The 25615-nt window shown below is 38.9% G+C and overlaps 1 long non-coding RNA gene across 1 annotated transcript in view; it reads right to left on the reverse strand.

Moving 5' to 3' along the window:
* Positions 1–19563, reverse strand: part of LOC146718571 (uncharacterized) — a 122905-nt gene extending 103342 nt beyond the window's left edge. The window contains exon 1 of the long non-coding RNA XR_014916657.1: positions 19426–19563. This is a non-coding gene — a long non-coding RNA (uncharacterized LOC146718571). The remainder of the gene's footprint in view (positions 1–19425) is intronic.
* Positions 19564–25615: the final 6052 nt, after the last annotated feature.

Raw genomic sequence — 25615 nt, forward strand, 5'->3', positions numbered from 1 at the left:
TTGAGATTGTTGTTTAGCGATACAGAGTCTATGCTCTTGTTCTTTCACAACAGAAACATTGGTTCATTTCTTGTCTACATGGATGAGCTGCCCAATTTTACGCCAGCCTTTGAAGGTAATTTTACATAGGCCTCTCTGATTTCAACTTGGTATGCATTATTTACAGAGAAAAGGGGGCAGGGTGGGTCTATCAAAATATTACTGCCCCAGGTAATTATCCAGAAGTCTTAGTCCAGCCCCATTGATGAAATGTGCTCATGTTTATGCACATGAAGGGGATTACACGTTCGAACAGTCGGACCTCTATTTCGCTTCCTCACTGTGTAATTATAAACGGATTAGACTGCATTCAAAATGCAAAGGCACTTCTTATTTTACACTATATCCTCTTCTACATAATATTGCCCATATGTATGTATGTGCTAGTCTTATCTCTTAGTATTTCATTTGGCAAAAAAGAAATTAAAAGGTGAGGTGAAGAAAAAAAAAATGAAATGGTGACACAATACTTTCTGTTTCAAATCCATAAAGCTTCACCATATTAAAGTCATAATAGGCTAGAGAAAAGAAGTGAATTAATTAGCCTGGCAAAGAGACAGGATTCTTGTATTGACCCTCAGTGGTTTTCAGTGGTCCCCACTGCCTCTTTGCCAGGCACACCATCAGCAGTGCCACTAATTAAGATATGCCATGCTAAATGTTCAAATTCTGTCCTACGTTCAAGCAAAAAACCCATTAAAATTTTATTTTGCCCGTTTCATTTAACATAGGATAGAGTTATGTGCGTGGAGTAAATTGTAGCTAAAGTAATCCTTTTTATTAAATAAAAACATGCATATAACATAATTATGTGTGTTATGTTTTTGTTTAAATCCACACAGAATTCAAAGGTGAAACTATAGTTTTGATGACAGGTAAGTAAAGTAAGATACGATAAGTAAAAAGAATTCAAACGATTTTCAAAGACAGAAAAACTTGTGTACAGGTAACATTATACACACTGTATTTGTATATAGAAAGTGTGTTAAATTCATGTACTTTTCTGTGTGTAAATAAATGTTTATAAATGTCTTTATAAAGCAATTTTGTTAGTAATATTACACGATAAAAAAAGGAAAAGTCAAACAAAAAGTGGAAACAGAAGTTTTGTTAGTACACATCAGGTTCCGTGGTTGTTTCCTTTAATCAGATAGATGTCCCACTGCACAATTCTGTAATGCTTGCAGACGCGCAATATTACAGCTAAGGGAGCCTTCAGGCACATTAGTGAAGTAGAGGTTTAGAGCGCAAGCCCCAGTCATTCCTACAATAAGGAAGAATCACACCAGAGACAGAAACAATAACTGTACCTCCTCAGCAATGGTGCCCTCATGCACCAAATGCTGAAAAATGACAGGAGGTGACGTTCCCTGCTGCATTACTTTTGAGTTACTGAGGTGATTTGCAATTCAAAGAGTCTGAGGAGTGCTGACCACCACACTAACTCCTCCACAGCCCCACTGAGGCAAATAAGACCTGGGGCAATTTGCAGCTTCTTTTGCTAGGAAACACACTTTTAGGCCAAGTCATGTAAAATAAAAATATGATAAATACCAAAACTAATGAGGCCAAATTTTGTTTTCTGAACTAAAAATAGAGGCGGTGTTAGGAGTTAACTTTGTGTCAAGGCTACCTTTTCTTGGAGCAACAGTGATGGCCTTGACAGTGTTGCAAAGTAGCTTACATGTTCCCCTTGTAAATTAATGTTTTGCATATCTGCTTAACTTGTGAAATCACCAGTAAAGTGTTACTTATGAAAATTGTATACAATGTTTAAATTTGCATTTGTTTGAAAAAAAAAGTGGAATTCTAAAAAGTAAACTTTTGATTAACCATTTGACTTTTTTTTATATATTTATTTTTTGGAAGGAGTAAAAACTTATTTGAGGATTTTAGCTATGACTGCCACAACCTCAAACATTTTTACCTGAACTATTAATCATGGTATGTGACTTTTGTGGAACCATATGGAGGAGCAGCATGTGAAGAATACCAAACTTGCTGATCCTCTGTAACAGGGCCCAATTAATCCTACCGGCTGCATCAACCACATCAGGTCTGTAGTGTGCAGTGCTCTAGCTCAAGAGAAATACGAGTACTGTATTTCTTCCAGCAGCCTGTCCAGTCAGAAACAGGAAAACTCAAAGCACTTGTGATTAATGATGGAGAGTTAAACTACTACAGATGATTTAGGATGGCTTGAGAAAGGGAGGTAGGGTGGCAGTGAATATTTTCCTGACATCGAAAGGCTCTTTGCGTTCTATTTTTTGAGTGCGTGTGTCCGGTACATTGGGGAAACCAAAGGAGGCAGAGCAAAGTTAGACATTAGTATTTCAAAAACACGCTAACATCAAAGCTGGTGTATTGATAAATGTGTAAACTGCTTTTTCTACATATAAAAGTTGTTGAATATGTTTCTCTTTAAGTCCGATGTGACCTAAAGGGAAAGTTAAGATTATAAAGCTATAGAAAGTTAGCTGAAACAGTTGATATCGTTTCCAGGCAGAACACAAAAGTGAGTGTGTATAATAGTACAGATGCAACTACCTGTACAGTCAATTGATTAATAGACTGATTGACCTTTGCAGTGTGAGAAGGCAAAAGCCACTTTCTCAAGCAAAAGAATCAATTGGGGCTACAATAAAAATCTATGACCACTAATCAGATATTGGTGGGCTCAAGGAAAAGAACCATTTTATAAATCACGTGTTCGTTAAGAAAACAATTATGCTTATTGCATAAAATGCTTTTGCAAGTGGTATTGTGTCTCGGCTATTGTTAATTTCTTATTTTCTCCGAGCTTCCATCCTTTTTATGTAAATGCCAAGAGCCTGGGACAGCATCTCTTTGCTTTATGTCATATGATATGACTTGAGCAGACCCATATGGAAAAGATAAATATAAATCTTATAAAGTTTGCATCTGTCTTGTGTGAAACTTGTATGAAATGCATACAAGAGTGAAAACAGATACAAGATCCCTTCAAAAATTATATAAATGAAACTTGTATGTTTTGAGTACTTACTAAAACAGTATATGAAAGTAATGAGAAAGTGGCCACTTTCATGAGTAAATCATGAAATCTTATATGATTCACTATATGAAGTAGGCCACATCTTATGCAAGTCTTTTATACATGGCTAAATTTTATAGTTCATATTAATTATTACCACACGGGGGTTATTAGCTATTTTATGATAGTTGTATTCACAATATATGTTATTAAATCTTGAGCGTTAAGAAAAAAATGAGATCATTTAGTGCAGATGTGGGGTTAATTGTGTGCTTTTTATTTCACAAGCTATGAAAATATGTTCACATTTTTTTTCTCGACATTGTTTTTATTATATCATGGGCGGAAAACATTAAAATCTTGGTTAAATCTCGGTTTCATGGAAAAACTGTAAAACCTCAACCACAATGCCTGAGCTGATATTTTTAATTGATTAGTGAAAAAAGCCATTTTATTTATAACTATGAAACTTAAAAATATTAAGATAAAATTTTGGTGATAGTGACCATGGGGCACTAAATAAGACTTTATATTAAAACATTTAAAAAACAATTTGGCCAGTTTTTTGTGTTGAAGATTATTTCAGTTGTTGCGTTTTTTTTGTTGATGACAAACAATGCAACACGTTGTGTTGAAATACAACTTTATTTTAGTTAGTCAAAAAATATTAGATGACAAAATTAACATTGCACCTGTGAAGCCCACAGTAGCTCCCAAGTCCCAACACCATGCTCAATGCTGCCACCAGTTTTCATGTCCTTACAGTTATCAGCTTCAACATTTTGCAAACATGGAAAGGCCTGGAGCTGAGGTGCCTGCACCTGCATCAGGGCTGAGGAGGTTTCTTCTAGAACTTTAAAAGGCTGTGGATCATCATTGCTAGAGTTGTGTCAATGGATGACGAATTATTGCCAAGTTGTTAACCAATTTTCTGAAAGGACTACATGAGAAAATAAGAGTGCTGTGGAGGGCTGCACCATAAAGTTTAAAAAGAGAGCTAACTGTTACTGGGAGGAACTGGATTCAGCATTGTGGTCCATTGGCAAAATTGACTGCCCAACCTTAAGGGACAGTTGAGTTTTAATGTAATCTTCAACAGACTGGCAAACAAGGTGATTTTTTTACTTTAAAATTTATATTATTTTTATTACATTGAATCAAATTTAATCTGTCTCACTTCAGTTTCATTTCAGCACAACTGCAAACAACTGACACTTACACGCACACGCTCATTTTATTCTCACACATATACACGAAATGAATGTGTACTTGGGAAGCTACGTTCAACCGTCATTATTAAAAACGAGGCAAAACAGGATGTTTTAACTTTTAGGTTAATATGGTGTGAATTTTAACAGGATACTAATTCATCTGTTTAACTCATCTCCTCAGTAAGCAATCTTTTGAATTAGCGCTGTTTTGGCTCTTCAGCTCATATCTGCGCACTAATTATTTTAAGCTAAATCTTTCATCATCGTATATGAATGTGGCCTGTTGATCTTTCCCATCGTGCTTGAACTGAGAAAGTGTTGTTGTGTTTTTAATGTTTGGGCCACAAAGTTTTCCTTATAGGGGGTGGAAAGTGCTACCTTAACAAGTGCATGTTACCCACTTCCTTCTGCACCCAAGCAACAATGGTGTAACTTATTGTCAGTCTCACAGCGAGACAATGCACTGAGTAAACTATAGAAAAGATCACTCAACCACAAACCTAAACTGCTCCAACCTACAAAACTGTCCCAAAGGTCTAGCAGTCGACTCAAGACAACCCACTAAGTGCTTACTAATACTCTGGGTTTTTTTTAAAGTCTTCACTATTTCCAAAGTAAGTTTGGTGGGACTAAGATTAAAAATTCATCCCACCTTCCATGTGGCCAAGGTGAAGCCATCTCTATTGTGTCCAACTCAGCTGTCTGAGCTGTCTCAGCAACTCAGCTGCCAAGTTTGCATAGATTCTCTGTCCAAAGACATACACCTGGTGAGGGTTAGCTTAACTGGTGACTCTAAATTCCCCCACAGGTGTGAATGGTAATGCAAATGGTTTCTGTCTGTCTGTCCTGGCCCTGCAACCGACTGGCAACCTGTCCAGGGTGTACCCTGCCTCTCACCCTGTGGTAACCCCCTGAAACCCTGAATTGGATTAGCGGAAGAAAATGGATGGATGAATTTGAAGTATACACACAAAATTCACCGTGTCTCAAAATGTAAAAAGTCACAATAATATTGTATCATGAGTGAAGTATTGTGATAATATCGTTTATTATACTGATTATCGTATCATGTTGTTTCTGACAATTCCCACCTCTGGTATTTAACAATATCCTAGACACATTTTAAATTAAATATGCAGCTCAAATAATTTTACACAATAATAATAATAATTTTAGCAGTCAGGCAATGTTGTTTTGTAAACGGTCTAGCAGTTCTTAAGTGTATTAGTTTGAGAGTGGGTGTGTATAGTGGGAAAAAATAAATGTATATTTTATATATACTTACTTGTGTATTTTCCCCTTCAGGAAAAATAAATATTTTTTTAGGCTACTTGAAAATGTCTGGCAACTCAAAAGAAGAACTGTAGATAATTATCACAACATCCTCAGCATTCAGCAACTCAGCATTTCATGATAAACTAGCATATATTTTGTTTAAAGTCACTTTGATTGTGTTTGACTTGAGCAATAACTGAGTCTGCTGGACCAGAGTCTATCTGTTTGCGCCTGTAACTCAAACCAACACACTACACGCCCGATGCAGCATCTGGCTTTCACATTACATTTGAGGGTAAGTTTTGAGGAGCCTCTGAAATGTGTTGGAATTCAATTAAAACGTACACTCTCCACAGGAAAACTGGACATTTTCCAAAAGTGCATTTCACACACCATAAACACTACAGAAATCTTTAAACATATAACCTAAAAGGGCACTGCCAAGCCTTTTAGATTTGTTGGGGAGTATGTATTTAAAAATTTCCCAAAAATAACAAGCTGTTTTGCATTGAAAGAGAGACCAAGGCAGTAAAATCCTTAGAATTTATCGTTCTTGAACACAAAGATTTTTTTCCATGCTTTCTTTTTCAAACGTTTTAATATTTCACTCTACTTCAGAATAGCTGGAGTCACAACCAAAGTATCAGTGTAGTATATTAGATAACACAACTATAAATACCAAATGAGTATTAACATCCACAGTTTAAAACACACACACACACACACACACACACACACACACACACACACACACACACACACACAGATATACATCACACCACAACATCACCACATCCACCAAAATCCTTGTATTGATGGCAATCACATTTAGTACCCACGAGTAACGCACCAACCCACACCCCCGATTGTCGATCATGATTATTCAGCACAGGTTTACATACCATGTCCCTTTCTGACGGTTTCATTGTACTTTGGAATCAGCTAACACTATCTGCAATATCACCATAGGTGTCAAAGTGCATGCATTTTTAAATGTAGTAAACAGGAAACAGCTCTGAACCACAAAGGAAGATATTCTTGAGCAATGCGCTCAGTACAGAAAACAGACTGCTCTGAAATTCTTTAAGCCCACCCCTAATGCAATATTACTCCCCTAGTGCAATACATTCCACTAGTTATCATACTGAGGTTCACATATGGTGCAGTCTCTGTCAAAATTCTAAATAAACTGTTGCCGAGCCCAAAAATCTATGTCAAATAACCACCATCTGTACCACAGCTGATTCTCAGTAAAGCCAATGCATCGTAGGCAGTTTAAGCAAAACTACTTCACGATATGGAAACAGATCTGATTATATAACATAACACAATAACAAATGTTGTTAAAGCTAACAGTAGGTACAGGGACTCTATTCAGAATCTCACCCTTTTCTTATTATTCCTCACCCAATCTAATACTGTCGAACAATAAACAACAAAAATGCATTTAATATGATTAAGGTAGGTGAAATATGTCCACACGAGGTGCAATATAAATAAAGAGCAAAGACAGAAAAGCAGGGGAAAAAAAGAAAATTAAGTAGGGTACCTTTAAAAATTACAAAAACTCAAAAGAAGGCATGAATAGAGGGTGGAGAGAGTTTGTGAAGTTTTCCCAAACTGTGGATCAGATCTAATTCTTTCTGGCCCGTGACTGTGTGCTGGTTTGTGGCTTCAAACTGCAGTGAGTTTACTTAGTGGGTCTCTGGAAAATTCCTCACCCGAAGCAAAACAGTAAGATGATAACCTTTGTTCTCAATTTTCAATTTCAATTAAACATTACTAAATCAGTGTGCTTTCTTTGATCAAGGTAACTGCCAGTTTGTGCTTTAACTAATGCCATTTACCATTAGAACTGGCCTCACACTGGTGTTACCACATTTCCCTTGGCCTCATACCTGTTTCTTCCCACAAGGTTATGAGGCTCAGTGGAGGGATCTAGATCTGCTGACATCCACGAATACAGGGCAGCAGTCATATTTACACAAACTTCCACAGAGAAGGAAAGAACTACTTACAGCAGTGAGCTTCGCAGAGGAGCAAGTGAATAAAAAAGATAGAAAGGACACCCATAATTCTGTCTGTCACTTTGCATTAGAGAAGAAATTACTCTAGTAAATGCACATATACACACATCCACACATCCACAAAAGCTTTTCCTCTAATGGACTATTGCTCTGTGATAAACGGTCTGGTGCCTCCTCTGGACCACCTACCCAGCAGGAAAATCAGGTCATGCACCTGGAAATGGTCAGAGCCACAGACACTAACAAACTGTATGTGATTAAAGGTTGGCTATTACCCAGGACCCTGGCACACACTAGTGCCAAAGAGAAGTGGGGATAGGTACCACTGTGACTTACAAATCTTAATAACAAAGGATTATTGACATAAACAAAATTTGAAAGATAGAAAGAAAGAAATGTTCATTAGAGGACCTGACAGTCTGCTGCTAACATACACAAACCAATGCTGAGGCAACAGTGCCAGCCACATAACCACCATGGTGCCCCAACTAAACAACTGGTGATGCACCGATCCACCAGCAAATGAACCAAATAGCCTGATTTCCATTCTTGGTCTCAACCGGTGACTGGGCGGTCAAACTCAACTGTGTCAGTCTTTGAGATTTGAGCATCCACAACACAGTGGTAAAGGTTTTATGCATACTTGCAGCCAGTGAACACAAAAAGATCACCAAAGTTAACCCCAGGGGGACAACCAACTAAAACAAACCTAATCAGACACTGAAATGGCCTTCACACACCTAATATTGACATTTTAAACAAGCTAACAAAGGAAATATGGCTAAACCTAAAGTTATTGTATCCAGCACTCTGAGTAGTTATCGGGAAAATAGAGAAGGGAAAAAGAGAAAAGTGTTGACTTGATGACCTCTTATCTGGCAATTTGTAAACATAATTGAAAAGGACGCAAGTAACTGCCATTTGTTTTGTTATATAAATCTGCTGCACCTGCTTTTGTCAGCTGTTTAATTGAGTGAAAACCATGCAACTTAGTGCAGTTTGGGGGAATTTGTACATTTTAATAACTTCTGTTATCACAAAAATAATGTTTTATTTTTGTGATAACAATCAAAAAATGAAAAATGGTACATCTAAAAAAAGATTGAGTTTAGAAAAACTTTGAGTTTAAATATAGAAATATAGTAGCTGTAATCCTGATGTTTACAATTAAAAATAAAACAAAGATGAGCTATTTGTAAAATTTAACTCGGTCTAACCACCAAGCAGCAGTTTTCGAGTCTGGCTTCTGTCTTTGCAAAGAACACCTCCATATATCAAGTAAGACGAGAAGATGTGTTAAACAGCTGCTTATTTAAAACATCTGCTTACCTTTTGGCCAGCTGCACCGAACTAAGTTGATTTTATAGACCTGCAGTAGTAAGAATCAGTGATAACAAATTAGGGTTAAATCGCACTCCAATACACTCCACTTGCCCAAAGAATCCTATTCCATACATTTAAAATCGCAGTTAGTCTTTTCGGTGTGGATTATGTCTTGCAGGACATTATTTTCTTGGAAAACATGTCAGGGTCTTTACTGAGAAGGAAGCACTGCCTTTCAGTTTTTGGACAGCAGACAAACATCTTCCCAGTTGTTTGTACTGTAAATCACATTATGCTCCACAACACCCTCCAACAAACCTTCCGTCTACCAACACCTCCTACTGTGACACATTAATTATAACTTCCTGTATACAGCCTATCCCAATCCATGAATACGTAATGCCCCAAAATGAGTCATATTCACATAGCAGACGCCCAGCAGTGAATAAATACAACCTATCCATCACATACTGCCCAGTGAAAAATTAATGAAAGCCCAGAGAGGCAAGCAGGAGGCTGGACCTAGCCGACGGGAAGAGTGGAAATTATTATACTTTATCTTTAAAAAAAAAAGGAGAAAAAAAAGAAGTGACTTTTCAACAGCCATCGTCACAATGACCCAATTCTGCCATTTATACCATACAAGACCTGAGCACCTGCAAGACTAAACGAAAACACATGTCAAAATCGCAAAGAAAAGAGAACAAGCAGGTGTTCTTTTAATTTCAGTCCAAACAAGATGCTAACATGGGATATAACTTGAATTTTCTCCCTACTGAAAGCCATCTCTGTCTTTCCTTGGGATGGTGAAAAATGCAGCAGAACCTGGCAGGTCATTCGTCTCTGTTGTCCCAGTGGGTGGTGCTGGCTACAGGTTGACTAATGTTCCTGTTGAAATGCTTCAGATGTCTGAGTAATGACAAGCTATAAAAGCTAAGCTGACTATAAAGTCAACTAATCTGAAATCTACTGGCCGTTTTCCAGCGATGAGAGCTCTTAAAGTTTTAGAATAAGAAAATGTCATAACAGTATAAAAGGCTGAGGTTAGAGACTGTTAGGATGAAAGCAGTTCATTTGTAACCCACTGATGAAGGGAAGCAAAGTTCTTAATGTAATCAAATCAAACTAAAATGCGTTAACAGTTGCTAAATTGTTTCATTCCACAGGAATCCACTGTTTGGAAAAAGTGGAAAAGCGAAACAAATTAACAAATGGAAGAAAGTAAAAAAAGAAGAAGAAAAGACGGAATGACAGAAGGTGGCAAGAAACAAAGGAAAAAAGTAAAGTAGTGAGTTCAGGTTCTATCCTGAGTCTGAACCTCCTCTGCCCAAACCGTATTCCCTATTCTGAACTGCTTCCATTTAGCCCCCCTCCCCAAGCCCTACCTCCCCTTCTGTTATTGCTCCTTCTGCTCCTCATGTCTGTTAAGTCAGCATGACATTTTATGATGCCTGGATATTAAAAAGCAGTTTCTATTATGTGTGAGAGGGAAGTGGAAACAGCCATGCTCATGCTAGGTAATTAGGGGAAGCAGGCGAGGGTATATTTATGAATGCAGTGGAAGGCTAGGGGGAGACCAGGGGAATTGGTGTATAATGTCCTGCTGTCAGTAACAGTTTTCTGTTTAACTTTATACAAAACATTGTTAAGGGTGGAAATCATTTTGAATCTCATTTACGATCCATGACTTCTCTGAATCATTTGGTTTATTTGTCCTTCATGATAAGTTGAACAGACGATTGGTGCTGTGATGAAAGTAACTAGTACTAGCAGTGGTAGAAAATTAGGCCGTAGCAGGATAGATCTGGTTACACTTTATTACAGATAACACAAGCAGTAGTCAACAAGCCTTTACTTAAATCGAAAACAATGCCGTCTAAAAAATAAATTGTAGAATAGTATTATTTTAAAGCTGTGAACATTTCTGCAAGTAAGACTAACATTAGTATGCTCAAGTTACTTCAGAAAATATTTTTTAATGCTTTTTCCTTCTTTTTGTTTTAAAAATTGGTTTAAGCTAAATTAAAATAGGCTGTATTCATATTGTTACTGTTAATGACTTCACATTTTGCTGAACAAACATTTGTTTTATGTCACATTTTTGTTTTCATTTTACTTCATAAAGCAATTTGGAATTTGAAATAAAAATTAATAAGTGCTACACAAATCTTATGTTGTTATACCCAAAACTCATTAAAAAATAATAATAAAATATAAATTTGTACTTGCAATATTCTGTCTGTTTACAATCGTCCCTTTTCATTTTTTTATTTTATTTTTAAAGAGATTTCATGGCAGCAGTGCAAGTTTTTTTTACAGATGGCCTCAAAAGATATACTATAAAACCACACACCTTGTTGTTCTTCTCCCCTGATGTGGTCAGCATATCCGCATATCCTATTCTCGGGAGAAATTTGTCGCTGGAGAACAGCCTTCTGACCAAACATGTTTCTCCCATAACCAAAGTAATAATAATAAGTTGACCTATCCTTACATGAAAGCAAATGCACCCAGTTCAGGTACAGAGAAGAGGAGTTTCTTTGAATAAAGAGAAGGAAATAAACTTAGATCAGTGTTTAGTTTTTCAGTTCTGCTCGGTGGTCCTTGTATAGTTCAAACACACACATACAGTGTGTGAATTGTATCCGTTACTTTGTACTATCAGGGTTGTGGCTTTTGGCCGTGTGCAGCTGTACTGTATCTTGCCCTTTCTCTGTTCAAAAACATTAAACAATATTTCCAGCCAGCCCCTCCTGGCCCCCAGCTCAATAACAGTTTGAGGCTGTGAGAGAAGTGAGTGGAGGTGGTTCAGACACCTCAGAGCTTTAGGGGCTGCCCCTGAGCTCTCTATGGAACCACAAACCAGTGCAGGTCACACTCAAGTTTGTTGCTTTTCGTTTTCTCCACAGCTCAGGGACAAAATGAAGCTTTAACCTCGTAATCTACCCAACGTGTCCCCCGGTAGCACTTCTGGATTTAGAGTTGGGAAATTACACTTCAGGTCTGAAAGGTACAGTGGGAGAGATGTGATTTTGAGCATAGTCAATGAAAGATGGCAGTTCAGACCATGGAACCACAATACACTGTGCATTCCTTCCCATTTTTATACTTTTATATAACGTTGTTCCTAGAATCAACAACTGAAGTGAGCAGTTACTAAGTGAAAAAACAAAAATATCACATATACGTTTATTTATACATGATTCTCTCGCTAATGGTTTTGGTCTGAAGGTGGGAAAAGATGTAATGTGACAGCAGTCTCTCTGCCACCTGTCACAGTGTGGCTTTAGGGGAAACGCATTCTGTCATACCTTCTCCCCAGAGCCAATTCGGGCCATCCTGCCCACTCTTTCTGCTGCACAATCAGCCCTCTGTTCGTGACTCAGGGTGGGTTCCGCTCCTTCCACCCACATTTCTGTGAAAACAACCCAATCTCAAACACACACTCTTTTTTGGCAAACCCATATGTAAATACACACTCCTGGAGCCACTTCTAAACCCATCGCCCACCCCAGTGCAGGCGGACCTATGGGGAACCTGACCCCGTTCCTGCCACTTAGCATTATATTCCTGCCTGTCTACTGAATTGGAAACATGTGTGTACTTGTGTGCTTAACCCAAAGATGCATGTAAATGCAGGTCTGCCAAAGTATTCCTACTAACACTTTGGGTGTGACTATGTATACAGACTTGAAACCCCGACAATGTTGGCAGGATACATTATTCAGGCCATTCCACACTCTCACTTCCAACCTTGATCTTTGTCCATCACTAGGGCTGCCACAAACGATTATTTTGATAGTTGACAAGTCACCGATTATTTTTTCGATTAGTTGACTAATCAGATCATCATCCATTGGATGTAAAACGTACAGCTTATTGCACCAGCATGCATCTGCTCTTATATAACTATCATTAGCTTACAGCTTTAAGTGTTTAAGGTATGTGCTAACTAAAAATAAAGACAAGATGATAGTTCATTAAATTTTAATGTTTCGGTGAAGTTTAATAAACTCCTTGTTATCTAAAATATAACAGGACACCGGAGTATATTCTCGAGCATCTCACACGTCTGATAATCAGTTGTCTGCTTGACGTTTATTCAGCTGTGTAAAAACTATAACTTTAATCTCAGCCAAACAGATTTACTCAGGAACAAATAAAATACTAAAAAAAAAGCCAAACAATAACATTTTGAAGTTATCTAAGTGACTCATATATATTTAACCTGAGTAGCGAAAGACAGCGGTGGTTTGAAAATGATTTGCTGGGAGTCTGGTGTTCTCACGGGCTCTAGTGAGCCTAGCCCCCGGCTAGCTATCGAGCTAGTGGGTAACAGACGTCTCCGAAAACGTCGGAGCGTTTTTGAAAATATGCGGTGTCTTAATAAACTGAGCAGATATTTGAGGTTTACACAGCTACATTCTCGCCTGAAAATATGTTAAACGTTTATTTTGTGACCCAGAAAGAATAATAAGAGTAATATTAAAACTAACTAGCTGCCGCCATTATAGAGCTGGGCGATAGAACGATAACAATATGTATTGCGAAATAACTTTTTCTCGATAGAAAAATTAAACTATTGCGATAGGCCTCACCGCTCTTGTCCTCTTAAATAAAAAGAACAGCCAATCCAAATAGCTAGGTTTCATTTGACGTAGACGTGACGTCGACGTAAAGCGCGAAATTTGACTGGCGGTCGGAAGTGAAAAAGATAAGCGCAAAATCACAGACAGACAGTACGCAAAATGCCTATGTCCTGTTGTGTTTACGGATGCTCCAGTAGGTCGACCAGAGAAACTGATAAACGGTATTTTAGGGTACCAAAAATAGCCCAACGAAGAGGAGAAAAATGGAAAATTCTAACCGAAAAACATAGGAAAAAATGGATTTTAAATTTACGTTTACAGTCGGGAGGAGCAGAGTCTGCCAATGCCCGTGTCTGCAGCGACCACTTCGTCAGAGGTAATGTTATGTTTGCAAACGAACTTATTAGCATTAGGTTGTCGTTAAATTCTCGTTTACTTAGTGCTTTTAAGTTAGTAGTCTAATATTGACTTGATTGGGACTATAGGCTGCCCAAGTGCTTTGGATGACGAAGAGTCGGAGGACTGGGCTCCGACGGTCAATCTCGGCTACGAACGAAAACCCAGATCGGAATCAGTTCTCAAACGAGAGAAAAGAATGAAGCTTAAGGCAGAACAGCATCGATGTGCAGAGGCGATTTTGGATATGCAACAGACGGCTGAGAGCCCGGATTTAAGCCTAGTGACAGTGGAGAACCCCGAACTGCAGCTTCCAGCTGAGAATCCACAACCAGAAGACTTCAGTGTGAATGACACATTCACTTATCCAGGTAAGATATTGTGCTGAGATGTAAAACAAACAAGAATCATGTCAAAGAGAAAAAGATGCCATTATCTGTAATGATTATGGTCCAAGTTACATATTACATGTTTGTGATTTTTTAATCACAGAGTAAATCCATACCATTTTATTCAGAAAAAAAGAAAAAGTGGCACTTATTACTAATCACTTCTCCATCCTCCTTTGCAATTACCCAAGTCTTCAGAGGTGTCTCGTTAGACCGCTGAGAATGGTTTACCTTGAAACAAACAACTGTCACTCTAACGAAGTCCTAAGGATGTGGCATGTTTGTTGACGTTAAAGCCGCTACCGCTAACTGTTAGCGTGTTTAAGATAAAGCAATATAAGAACAAACACTCACCCTTGCAAACACCAAACTGTATCCATCACGGAGACGTTTTGTTCCAAGGTTGTGGACCCACCCGCTGACAAAAAAATTGTACGCCTCCAGACTCTTGAAAGCTTTCATTTGCTGCCTAGTGTAGTAAGAAGTCTGGAGGACCAAGTAGTTGGTGATATCCACAGCCTCGATAGTAGGCAAATCCTTTACTTCTGTGGTGTATTCGGACATTTTCAAAGAATACGGATCACGTCCGATATATTTTTTAACTATCTGTTTATATCTCTCCCGAGAAACGGGGTCTAAAGTTGCACAATAGCTGCTCTCCTGACTCTCCACAGTGTCCTCCATGTTTACTTCCGCCCTCCACTCAAAAATCGCGCTGCCTCCGCACGTCATCAGAACCACGTGACCACAACCCAACTATTAAGAAGCGCAGAGCCGAACCAATCACAGCCGCAGCGTCACGTCACGTGACTTGTTACGTACAGCACAAGTGCCAAGCCGCACATGTGTATTTGTTTGGGAAGCATAATTTAATTACAACACTTTTCAAATAAAAGCACTCATGGAGTCGAAACTTTGATGCTTTATGGTGTTTTTATTACATCATGCTGGCGTCAGCCTGTTATAGCGTCATAGTGATGTCACAGGGGATCACATTGAAAGACTAAAAAGGTGTGTTGTACAGCTCTCTCCATGCCATTTCATGTGATATATTATGCTTCATGATTTCTTGAAAAATTTCTAAGGTCAACTTTGACCTTGGGCTCCAACAATGAAGGTCAAGGTCAAAGCCTTAGCCGACCTAGATACTCATGTCTGCGCCAAGGCTTAGTTTATTTTGTGACGTTTTAAAATCCATAAAAACTTGTGGGTAATATGATGTTTTTACTGATTTTCACATTTAGTGTGACCTTAACTAAATTTTTACCAAAATTAAATCTGCTCGAGCCATTAGTAGTATATACTAGGGATGTTCCTGCCGACTAATTTTTTAGTTGAATAAACAAGGAAAAAACAATATTTGACTAATCAACTAGTCTAAAACTAAGAAGCACTCAGATATCAAGTTAAATTTCAGAAATGTTTAATGGTAAAAGTCAAAGACTAATAAATGCATTTTAAACCATTCATCACATTCTTCAGTAATGAATCATGCTGCGGAAATATGTGGCACCTTGCATCCTGCCTTATCAACATTACACATTGTGCTCCAAACAAACTTAAAACAAACTGATGTTAAATATGATATGAAGACATGTTCCTACAAAAGACGTTCACGTATTACTAAAATATGACAAAAAATTAACAAAAAAAACCCTGCTACTGAAAGGTGTGGCACATTGTGCCATGCATTATGAATGGTGCACGCTGCTCTAAAATTCATGGAAACTACTTAAGTTAAATTCTAAAAGAAGACGATAAATCATCCATCCATTTTCTTCTACATATCTGAAGCAGCACGGAAGCCCAGAACTCCCTCAAGCCACCTCCTTCAGATTATCCAGGGAAACATCGAGCCTTTCCCAGGTCACCCGATAGACGTAATCTCTCCAGCGGGCCTCCTCCCAGTAGAAGCTGTCCAGCTGTCTCCTTTCAATGTGGAGGAGTAACGGCTCTACTCTGAACCCCTCAAGAAGGACTGAACTCCTCACCCCAGACTGATTCACCTTTCGGAGAAAGCTATTATCCCCCACTTGTATCCACGTTCTCAGTCTAATAGTGTTAACAAAAAGATCAGGCCTAGATTAACAGATTCATGACATTCTCAACAATGGTGCGCCATCTGGTGGCACACATAATTTACTGGCACTGGGCATCAATTAAATTGTAAAACAATTAGATTAAACGACTAGTAAATCTGGTTCCAACTAGTGAGAATAGTAACAATTAGTATTTTCACTAGTATCTATCCTAGTATCTATCCTTTGCACAAAAACTAAAAATGATACCTTGAAAACTAGATGCTAGACTGCTAACAAACAGACAGACAGACAAACAAAAGGGACCAATTGCATATTCTGTCCTTTGGGGGGAGAAAAAATTGATAAAGGGAAATATTTTCCAGCACGCTGCATCATCTCTTGTTTTAAAAACAGAAAGTGTTTGAGAATTTAGATGACCAACAGCTGCAGTTATGGAAGGCAAAGGTTTCCAGTTGTTGCTTGATATAAGATCTAGGATGAACAATTTAGAGCTTAATCTATTGATTTTTGCCCCATAATTTGAAATCAGGAATTAATCTATCCCCACAAAAAGCATGTCTCTGGACTGGCTTGCTGGTGGAATTGAACTCAGTGACGCTGTGAGGTGATGCTAACCACTGCACCACTGTGCTGCCCTTATTTTTTCTGGGGGGGTTTGTGTGTGTCGTCAAGAGCATGCCAAAGCAACTGGTGATGCAATACAACACTATCTGTGATGAAAAAAATTGGCCAAACAGAACCCCAGAAACATGGTGCACAGTCTGACGTGTTACTGATATAAAAGGTGCACAACGCTGATGTTGCACAAGAAAATATTGACAAAAAGTTTTCCTTGAACACATTTAAAAGCAAGAAACAGAGTCTTCAAAATTTTAAGGCTGGTAGGAATTTTTCAAACACTCAGTTTTCAGTGATCCAAAACACCTTTTATGTGTGGACAAAAGGCCAAAACTAATAGAAAAAGGCATTTTTCCCAAAATACCTGTGTACCTGTGGACACAGCCTTAAAATGCCATCTCTGTAAGAGATAGGACACTTCAAAGAAAGGGATAAAGAGCCAGGGACTTTCAACCCTACAGCACAGAAAATCACTGTCCTCTCACCATTTGTGAAACCCCCTACCTGCAACTCCCATTGTATGTGATGACAGAGGAGATCCTTATAATGTATAATGATGAAAATGCTGTGCCACTGTCACAAGGCAAAGTCTTTGCTTCAGTGTAAAGGACCCATGAGCCAACATATGGTTCAGTGTATTGCAGTCGACACTGACATATTACAAGCAGAGCTGGAGTGGTGCTCGCATCAAGAGAAGGCACGTTTACTCTATAGATCATCAGAGAGAAAGAGAGAGCTCTCCCTCAGCATGTACAGGCTTCTAAAACAGGTCTATTCAGCCTGAAAAGAAAACAGAGAAACTACAGTATGTCTTCAGCGTACAAGTTCATTGATGTGTGTGGTAAGAGACTCATACAGAAGCAAGAGCATGAGTTGGGTCAGTAGAGACCAAACTCAGACCACACACGTGTGCACAAAATAACCATGCGTTAGTACTATCAAAACAGAACAAAACTCAAAATTTGATTATTCATCTGTTCGTTTCCAGGGGTGGCTGTGGCTCAGGTGGTAGAGCAGATCAGCTACTGATCGGAAGGCTGGTGGTTCGATCCTTGGTTTCCCCAGTCTGCATGCCAAATATCCTTGGGCAAGATACTAACCCCGAGTTGCCCTCTGATGCATTCATCGGAGTATGAATGTGTATGAATGTAGTTTAGGTTGCACTTGAGTTTAGAAGTGGGTGTGAATGGGTGAATGAAGCATGTTGTATATAGTGTATATATATATATAATTCACGGTTCGGTTCGATACTTTGGTGTCACGGTTCGATATTTTTTCGATACAAAAAAATGTTCATGCCTTTTTAATTTGTCATTTATTAAAATTATAAATATATATTTTAACTCAAAAGTACAGTTTTTAAATTTAACCCTAACCCTTGTGCGCGTTTTTTATTTTGACAGCGAATGCGCACCTGCGGACCACTTATGTGCACCCCTGGTTATTTAGCTCGTCATATTGCAGCCACAGAAATTCTTTTGTCCATGAAACCATAAAGCTGCACTTTCTTTTTGCCTTATAGTCTCATTTGTCATAACTTCTCCGTTTTGTGGTAAGCTTTTCTTTGGCTGTCACTTCTTCACCCTGACCTGTCTTATTTGGCTCAGCAGAACTAAAATATATATACTGCTACTTTTACACACGGACTCACATAAGCTCAGCGATTCTCTGCGCGATCAACCTCTCACATGTTTAAGCTTGCTGCGGGAGATTTCACTTGTCATGTTTGCATAGTAAGCTAACGATTAATAAGACGATGTCAGAGGAATTGGTGCACAAATTATCATCACTCACAGATCAGTGCTGTCATTGCAAAGTGAAAGCAAAAAAACAAGCGCAAATTCAAACGCGATTTCAATATGTCACATATTGACAGTGGCTCACCGATGCCAATGACATAATTACCCAGCTACATTTCTGAAAGAATGCAAAAGCATTGACATATATTTTTCCTACAATAGCCCGACGGGCAGGGCAGAGAGATTTTTGTAGCCCGACTGGAAAGATCGCTAGCTCCGGGACGTCGGGCTAGCGATTTTGCAAGCCCTGTATCTGATTGAGGAATCACTCATCTTTGGAAAAGAGAGTTTATTACAGAGAAATGTCTCTTTCCAAAATAAAAGCTATACTATCCGCTTCTTCTGGGCTATATTCTCAGCAGCATAAGGAGAATCATGTGCTAACAGCTGTCTAAATGACTCGGCTAAAGTTAGTAGCATGCTTGTTGTTTTTGTCTTTGCACTAGGATGATGTCGGCGTAAATGTGCAGTCATATTCGTTGTGTTCCCACTAGTGCTTTCAGGTTAATCTCGTTGAAATGACCTTAACGCCACAACACGGCAAATCTCCGTTAACGAGCTACCGCCGATCGCTCCGTGCATGGGGCTAGACGGCCAACACGTTAATGAGCTAACTGCGCTAACACACTAGTTCCCACCCATGTAATTGAGCATTGCATGGCACATCCAACATACTGTTTTACTTTAGTCCATGACTCGCTTACCTTCAGGGTCATACGTCACATGAAAACCAAAATAATTCCAAACGCCAGATCTGAATGAGAGTGGGGGAGGTCCATGTTGTAAGGGGAGCTTAACTTCTGTCTCGCTAGCTTGCCCTGCGCTCTTCCTTCTGACGATGCTGTCTGTGTTGAGCGCTCAGTGGATCTGCGTTCGACTACTCCGCCTAGGCTGCACTGTCGACCCTAGGCAGAGCAGTTGAACGCAGATTCACTGAGCGCTCAACACAGACAGCATAGTCAGAAGGAAAGTTGATAAAATAAATTACAAATGTTGTATTGTTCGATACATATGCGTACCGAACCGAAAGCACTGTATCGAACGGTTCAATATCGATACGAATATCGTTGCACCCCTAATATATATATATATATATATATATATATATATATATTTTTTTTTTTTTTTTTAAGGCAAGACATATATATATATATATATATATATATATATATATATATTAGGGGTGCAACGATACACAAAATTCACGGTTCGGTTCGATACTTTGGTGTCACGGTTCGATATTTTTTCGATACAAAAAAAATGTTCATGCATTTTTAATTTGTCATTTATTAAAATTATAAATATATATTTTAACTCAAAAGTACAGTTTTTAAATTTAACCCTAACCCTTGTGCGTGTTTTTTATTTTGAATGCGCACCTGCGGACCACTTATGTGCAGCCCTGGTTATTTAGCTCCTCATTTTGCAGCCACAGAAATTCTTTTGTCCATGAAACCATAAAGCTGCACTTTCTTTTTGCCTTATAGTCTGATTTGTCATAACTTCTCCGTTTTGTGGTAAGCTTTTCTTTGGCTGTCACTTCTTCACCCTGACCTGTCTTATTTGGCTCAGCAGAACTGAAATGCTTTTACACACGCACTCACATAAGCTCAGCGATTCTCTGCGCGATCAACCTCTCACATGTTTAAGCTGCGGGAGATTTCACTTGTCATGTTTGCATAGTAAGCTAACAATTAATAAGACGATGTCAGAGGAATTGGTGCACAAATTATCATCACTCACAGATCAGTGCTGTCGCTCTCTATACACCGTTCGCGCGATTGCAAAGTGAAAGCAAAAAAACAAGCGCAAATTCAAACGCGATTTCAATATGTCACATATTGACAGTGGCTCACCGATGCCAATGACATAATTACCCAGCTACATTTCTGAAAGAATGCAAAAGCATTGACATATATTTTTCCTTCCTACAAAAGCCCGACAGGCAGGGAAGAGATAGATTCTGGTACCCCGACTGAAAAAATCGCTAGCCCCGGGATGTCGGGCTAGCGATATTGCGAGCCCTGTATCTGATTGAGGAATCACTCATCTTTGGAAAAGAGAGTTTATTACAGAGAAATGTCTCTTTCCAAAATAAAAGCTATACTATCCGCTTCTTCTGGGCTATATTCTCAGCAGCATATTAAACAGCTGTCTAAATGACTCGGCTAAAGTTAGTAGCATGCTTGCTTGTTTTTTTTTCTGCTTCCACTTGTCTTTGCACTAGGATGATGTCGGCGTAAATGTGCAGTCATATTCGTTGTGTTCCCACTAGTGCTTTCAGGTTAATCTCGTTGAAATGACCTTAACGCCACAACACGGCAAATCTCCGTTAACGAGCTACCGCCGATCGCCCCGTGCATGGGGCTAGACGGCCAACATGTTAACGAGCTAACTGCGCTAACACACTAGTTCACACCAATGTAATTAAGCATTGCATGGCACATCCAACATACTGTTTTACTTTAGTCCATGACTCGCTTACCTTCAGGGTCATACGTCACATGAAAACCAAAATAATTCCAAACGCCAGATCTGAATGAGGGTGGGGGAGGTCCATCTTGCAAGGAGAGCTTAACTTCTGTCTCGCTAGCTTGCCCCGCGCTCTTCCTTCTGACTATGCTGTCTGTGTTGAGCGCTCAGTGGATCTGCGCTCGACAGTGCAGCCTAGGCGGAGTAGTCGAACGCAGATTCACTGAGCGCTCAACACAGACAGCATCGTCAGAAGGAAAGTTGATAAAATAAATTACAAATGTTGTATTGTTCGATACATATGCGTACCGAACCGAAATTTCATTTCTTCATTTCCGGTTAATACTTGTACAGCTGCTGTTATTGTGTATATATTTATTTATATTTAGATTTCTTCATACATTCTTATATAGTTCTATATTGTGTATTGTGTATTTTGTTGTACAGTTATTTTATTTTCAACTTTAATTTATATATTTATCTTTATCTTATTCTTCCCAGTTAAATTTACCCTTCATTCTAATTTGTGTTGTACAATTATTTCATTTTTAACCTTAATTTATATTTTATTCCTTCCTAGTTAAATTTACCCTTTTTAATTTTTCATATTTATTTCCTTTCTTATTCATAGCCTTTTCCTTTTTTGTTTTCTTTAGGTCACGAGCAGTTGTCCAAGCATTTCACTACATATCGTACTGTGTATGACTGTGTACGTGACAAATAAAATTTTGAATTTGAATTTTGAATTTGAAAGCACTGTATCGAACGGTTCAATATCGTTACGAATATCGTTGCACCCCTAAAATAAATAAATATATATACATATATATATATATATATATATATATATATATATATATATATATATATATATATACACATATATATATATATATATATATATATATATATATATATATATATATATATATATATATACATATATATATATATACATATATATATATATACATATATATATATACATATATATATATATACATATATATATATACATATATATATATATATATATATATATATATATATATATATATATATATATATATATATATATATATATATATATATATAAAAAACACCCAGCACGCCCCTGCGGGCGGTTTATCCTTCAAGCTCGGGTCCTCTACCAGAGGCCTGGGAGCTTGAGGGTCCTGCGCAGTATCTTAGCTGTTCCCAGGACTGCGCTCTTCTGGACAGAGATCTCCGATGTTATTCCCGGGATCTGCTGGAGCCACTCGCCTAGCTTGGGAGTCACCGCACCTAGTGCTCCGATTACCACGGGGACCACCGTTACCTTCACCCTCCACATCCTCTCGAGCTCTTCTCTGAGCCCTTGGTATTTCTCCAGCTTCTCGTGTTCCTTCTTCCTGATATTGCTGTCATTCGGAACCGCTACATCGATCACTACGGCCGTCTTCTTCTGTTTGTCTACCACCACTATGTCCGGTTGGTTAGCCACCACCATTTTGTCCGTCTGTATCTGGAAGTCCCACAGGATCTTAGCTCGGTCATTCTCCACCACCCTTGGGGGCATCTCCCATTTTGACCTCGGGACTTCTAGGTTATACTCGGCACAGATGTTCCTGTACACTATGCCGGCCACTTGGTTATGGCGTTCCATGTATGCCTTGCCTGCTAGCATCTTGCACCCTGCTGTTATGTGCTGGATTGTCTCTGGGGCATCTTTACACAGCCTGCACCTGGGGTCTTGCCTGGTGTGATAGACCCCAGCCTCTATGGATCTTGTGCTCAGAGCTTGTTCTTGTGCTGCCATGATTAGTGCCTCTGTGCTGTCTTTCAGTCCAGCTTTGTCCAGCCACTGGTAGGATTTCTGGATATCAGCCACCTCCTCTATCTGCCGGTGGTACATACCGTGCAGGGGCCTGTCCTTCCATGATGGTTCCTCGTCTCCCTCCTCTTTCTTGGGTTTCTGCTGCCTGAGGTATTCACTGAGCACTCGGTCAGTTGGGGCCATCTTCCTAATGTATTCTTGGATGTTCGTTGTCTCATCCTGGACTGTGGTGCTGACACTATATATATATATATATATATATATATATATATATATATATATATATATATATATATATATATATATATAATTTTTTTTTTCCCCCAAATCCCGCACTCGCTCACTTGAATACCCAAATAAAACTCACAACCATTGGCCAAGAAACACAGGTCTAAAACTGCTGCCACATTCCAGGAAACGGGAACACAAACAAGTTTCAATATTTTCAACTGAGTGGGTGTACCAGTTAAATGCTCTAAGAAGCGATGTCTCTTTGATGAGATTTGGCAAGTGATATAATAATCACACTACAACGCATTTGCCACAACACATGCCAAAACTACTCCACCAGCCCAATGCTCTTAGGGGAGACTGAGTCAAATAAACAGATCCCATTTCTAAGGGCAGAGACTGGTAATGAGGAGTCATGCCCTGTCAGATCAAACCTTTCCCCATTACCACCACCACTTCACCGCTAAAATGTTCCTCCTATTAACATTCCTCTTTCAGAATAGTGGCATCAATGCTGCTAGAAGCAGGAGTGAAGTTTATACAGCTTCTTAGCAAGGCTATCCTTTTTTTATGAGAGCGCACTGGAGGATTTTTGTCACTGGAACATTTTAGACATACACATATAGACAGACAACAGAGAGGGGTAAAATATAGATTGGATAAACTCTCAGTGGCAAGCAAACAATACCATGACTGAACATTTCTGGCACCAAAGCATCAGGCATCCCATAACTCACAATGAGGCTGCTGTAGAACCATGAAAGGCAGTGATACACTGGCTTAATTTTGAAACAATAAAGTAGAAGGGCAATTCTGTAAAAGAAAAAAATCCAACGTGTGTTCTTTCATTATAGTTTTGTTCCTTACAGACCACTTTATTGACACCAACTTTGTCCCAACTGACACCACCCATACCTGGTGAAAGCAATATCTATTTTCATGAATTGGTTAGTGTTTTGTGAAACAGCTGTATTATCACGACTGAACTGCAACGGACCTGTGTTTGACCTTTTTTGTGCGATTGCTACCACCCAGATTTTCAATTTTTTCAGATGCGCCGTTCTGGAAAGTTGGCAGACACAATACTGGGTTTGATTAGCAGAACCAGCATGGAAATGCCTTAAATCAGCATTCCTTTTAATGGCCAACAAGAGGCAACTGCTAGTTTCAAAAGCATGATGAACACTTTGATATCTCTCAAACTTAATCGTAACCATCCACATTGATGCTGTGAATAAATCCTTATTTAATACAGCTACTCTTAATCCATAATAAGGAAGTTAAAGATCAATTTCCAACCTTCACCTCACTGCCAGTACTGGCACCTTGTTTTATGCTTGATGTTTTATGCTAGTAACTGCCTGTTACTTGTTGTTCACACTGTGGCTGGAATCAGCATTGACTCAGCTTTAACATCACTCTGGGTTCTTAACTAGCTTAGTATTAGCATGCTGTCTGTGCAGATACAGTGTTGTGTTAAAAATATAATGCAGCTGTTTCTGTCCTGGATGCAATTTGCACTTTACCATCGTGCTCTCGTCCTGTTGTGCAATTAAAAGTAATATCCATATTTGTGCTGTAGAATGCACCACTATTTTCTTCCTCATGCACACCAATTGAAATCAGCTGATTGTAGCTCAGGTGCAAGTGGAAGCAAAAAGCAGGATCAATAGACAAGCAGACCAACAATTCCAAGAAATTGGACTACTGAGAACCGGTTAATTACCATCCTTAGTGGAGAGCAATGCAAAAATAAAAGACAAGTAGTGTTACAAGTTATTTTCTCTCATGCGTAATAAAAAAAAAACCAAAAAGCTGTTGGTCGACAGAGTTCTCCAGCCAATGTTATTGTAAGCCAATCTTCTACTAGAGCCATAGTCCATTTTTTCCCAGTTCTACCCAAAGAGTACAGTGCACCCTGACAGCTGCAACCTGGGTGGGATCTGGCTGCATTGCTTTTCAGTCTTCGCGCTTGACTACCACAGTGGTTTCACCTTAAGCAGGTTTAGTACTTTCTGCATCCACAAGTCTGCTAGGTTCCACTTAGATCCCTGTGATGTAAAATTTGTCATTGAACAGTGAGCACGAGGGTCCACATGCCTGTTCCCTGTGACTGCGTGGACTTGCCCTTAGATAATTTACATTAAAATGCACCAACTACACATGCATCCAGGCAGTGGACTTCAAGTAGACTTCAAAGAAGTGTAACAGGAGAGACTCAGTCAATGGGTCTCCAGCTGTCCATGTCCGCAACAGAGTATAATCCAAGATTCAACTGTCAGTTTCCAGCCCAGTCTCTAAAATGTTTTCCCCTTTGCTGTTAGACTTCTTTCCATTTTTCAGGATGGTTCCACTTTTGTCACAAGCCTACAGAA

Source organism: Copadichromis virginalis, linkage group LG1 (assembly GCF_057382275.1).
Source record: "Copadichromis virginalis isolate Kocher_CV1m ecotype Utaka linkage group LG1, C_Virginalis_male_GT1.1, whole genome shotgun sequence".
Taxonomy (NCBI): domain Eukaryota; kingdom Metazoa; phylum Chordata; class Actinopteri; order Cichliformes; family Cichlidae; genus Copadichromis; species Copadichromis virginalis.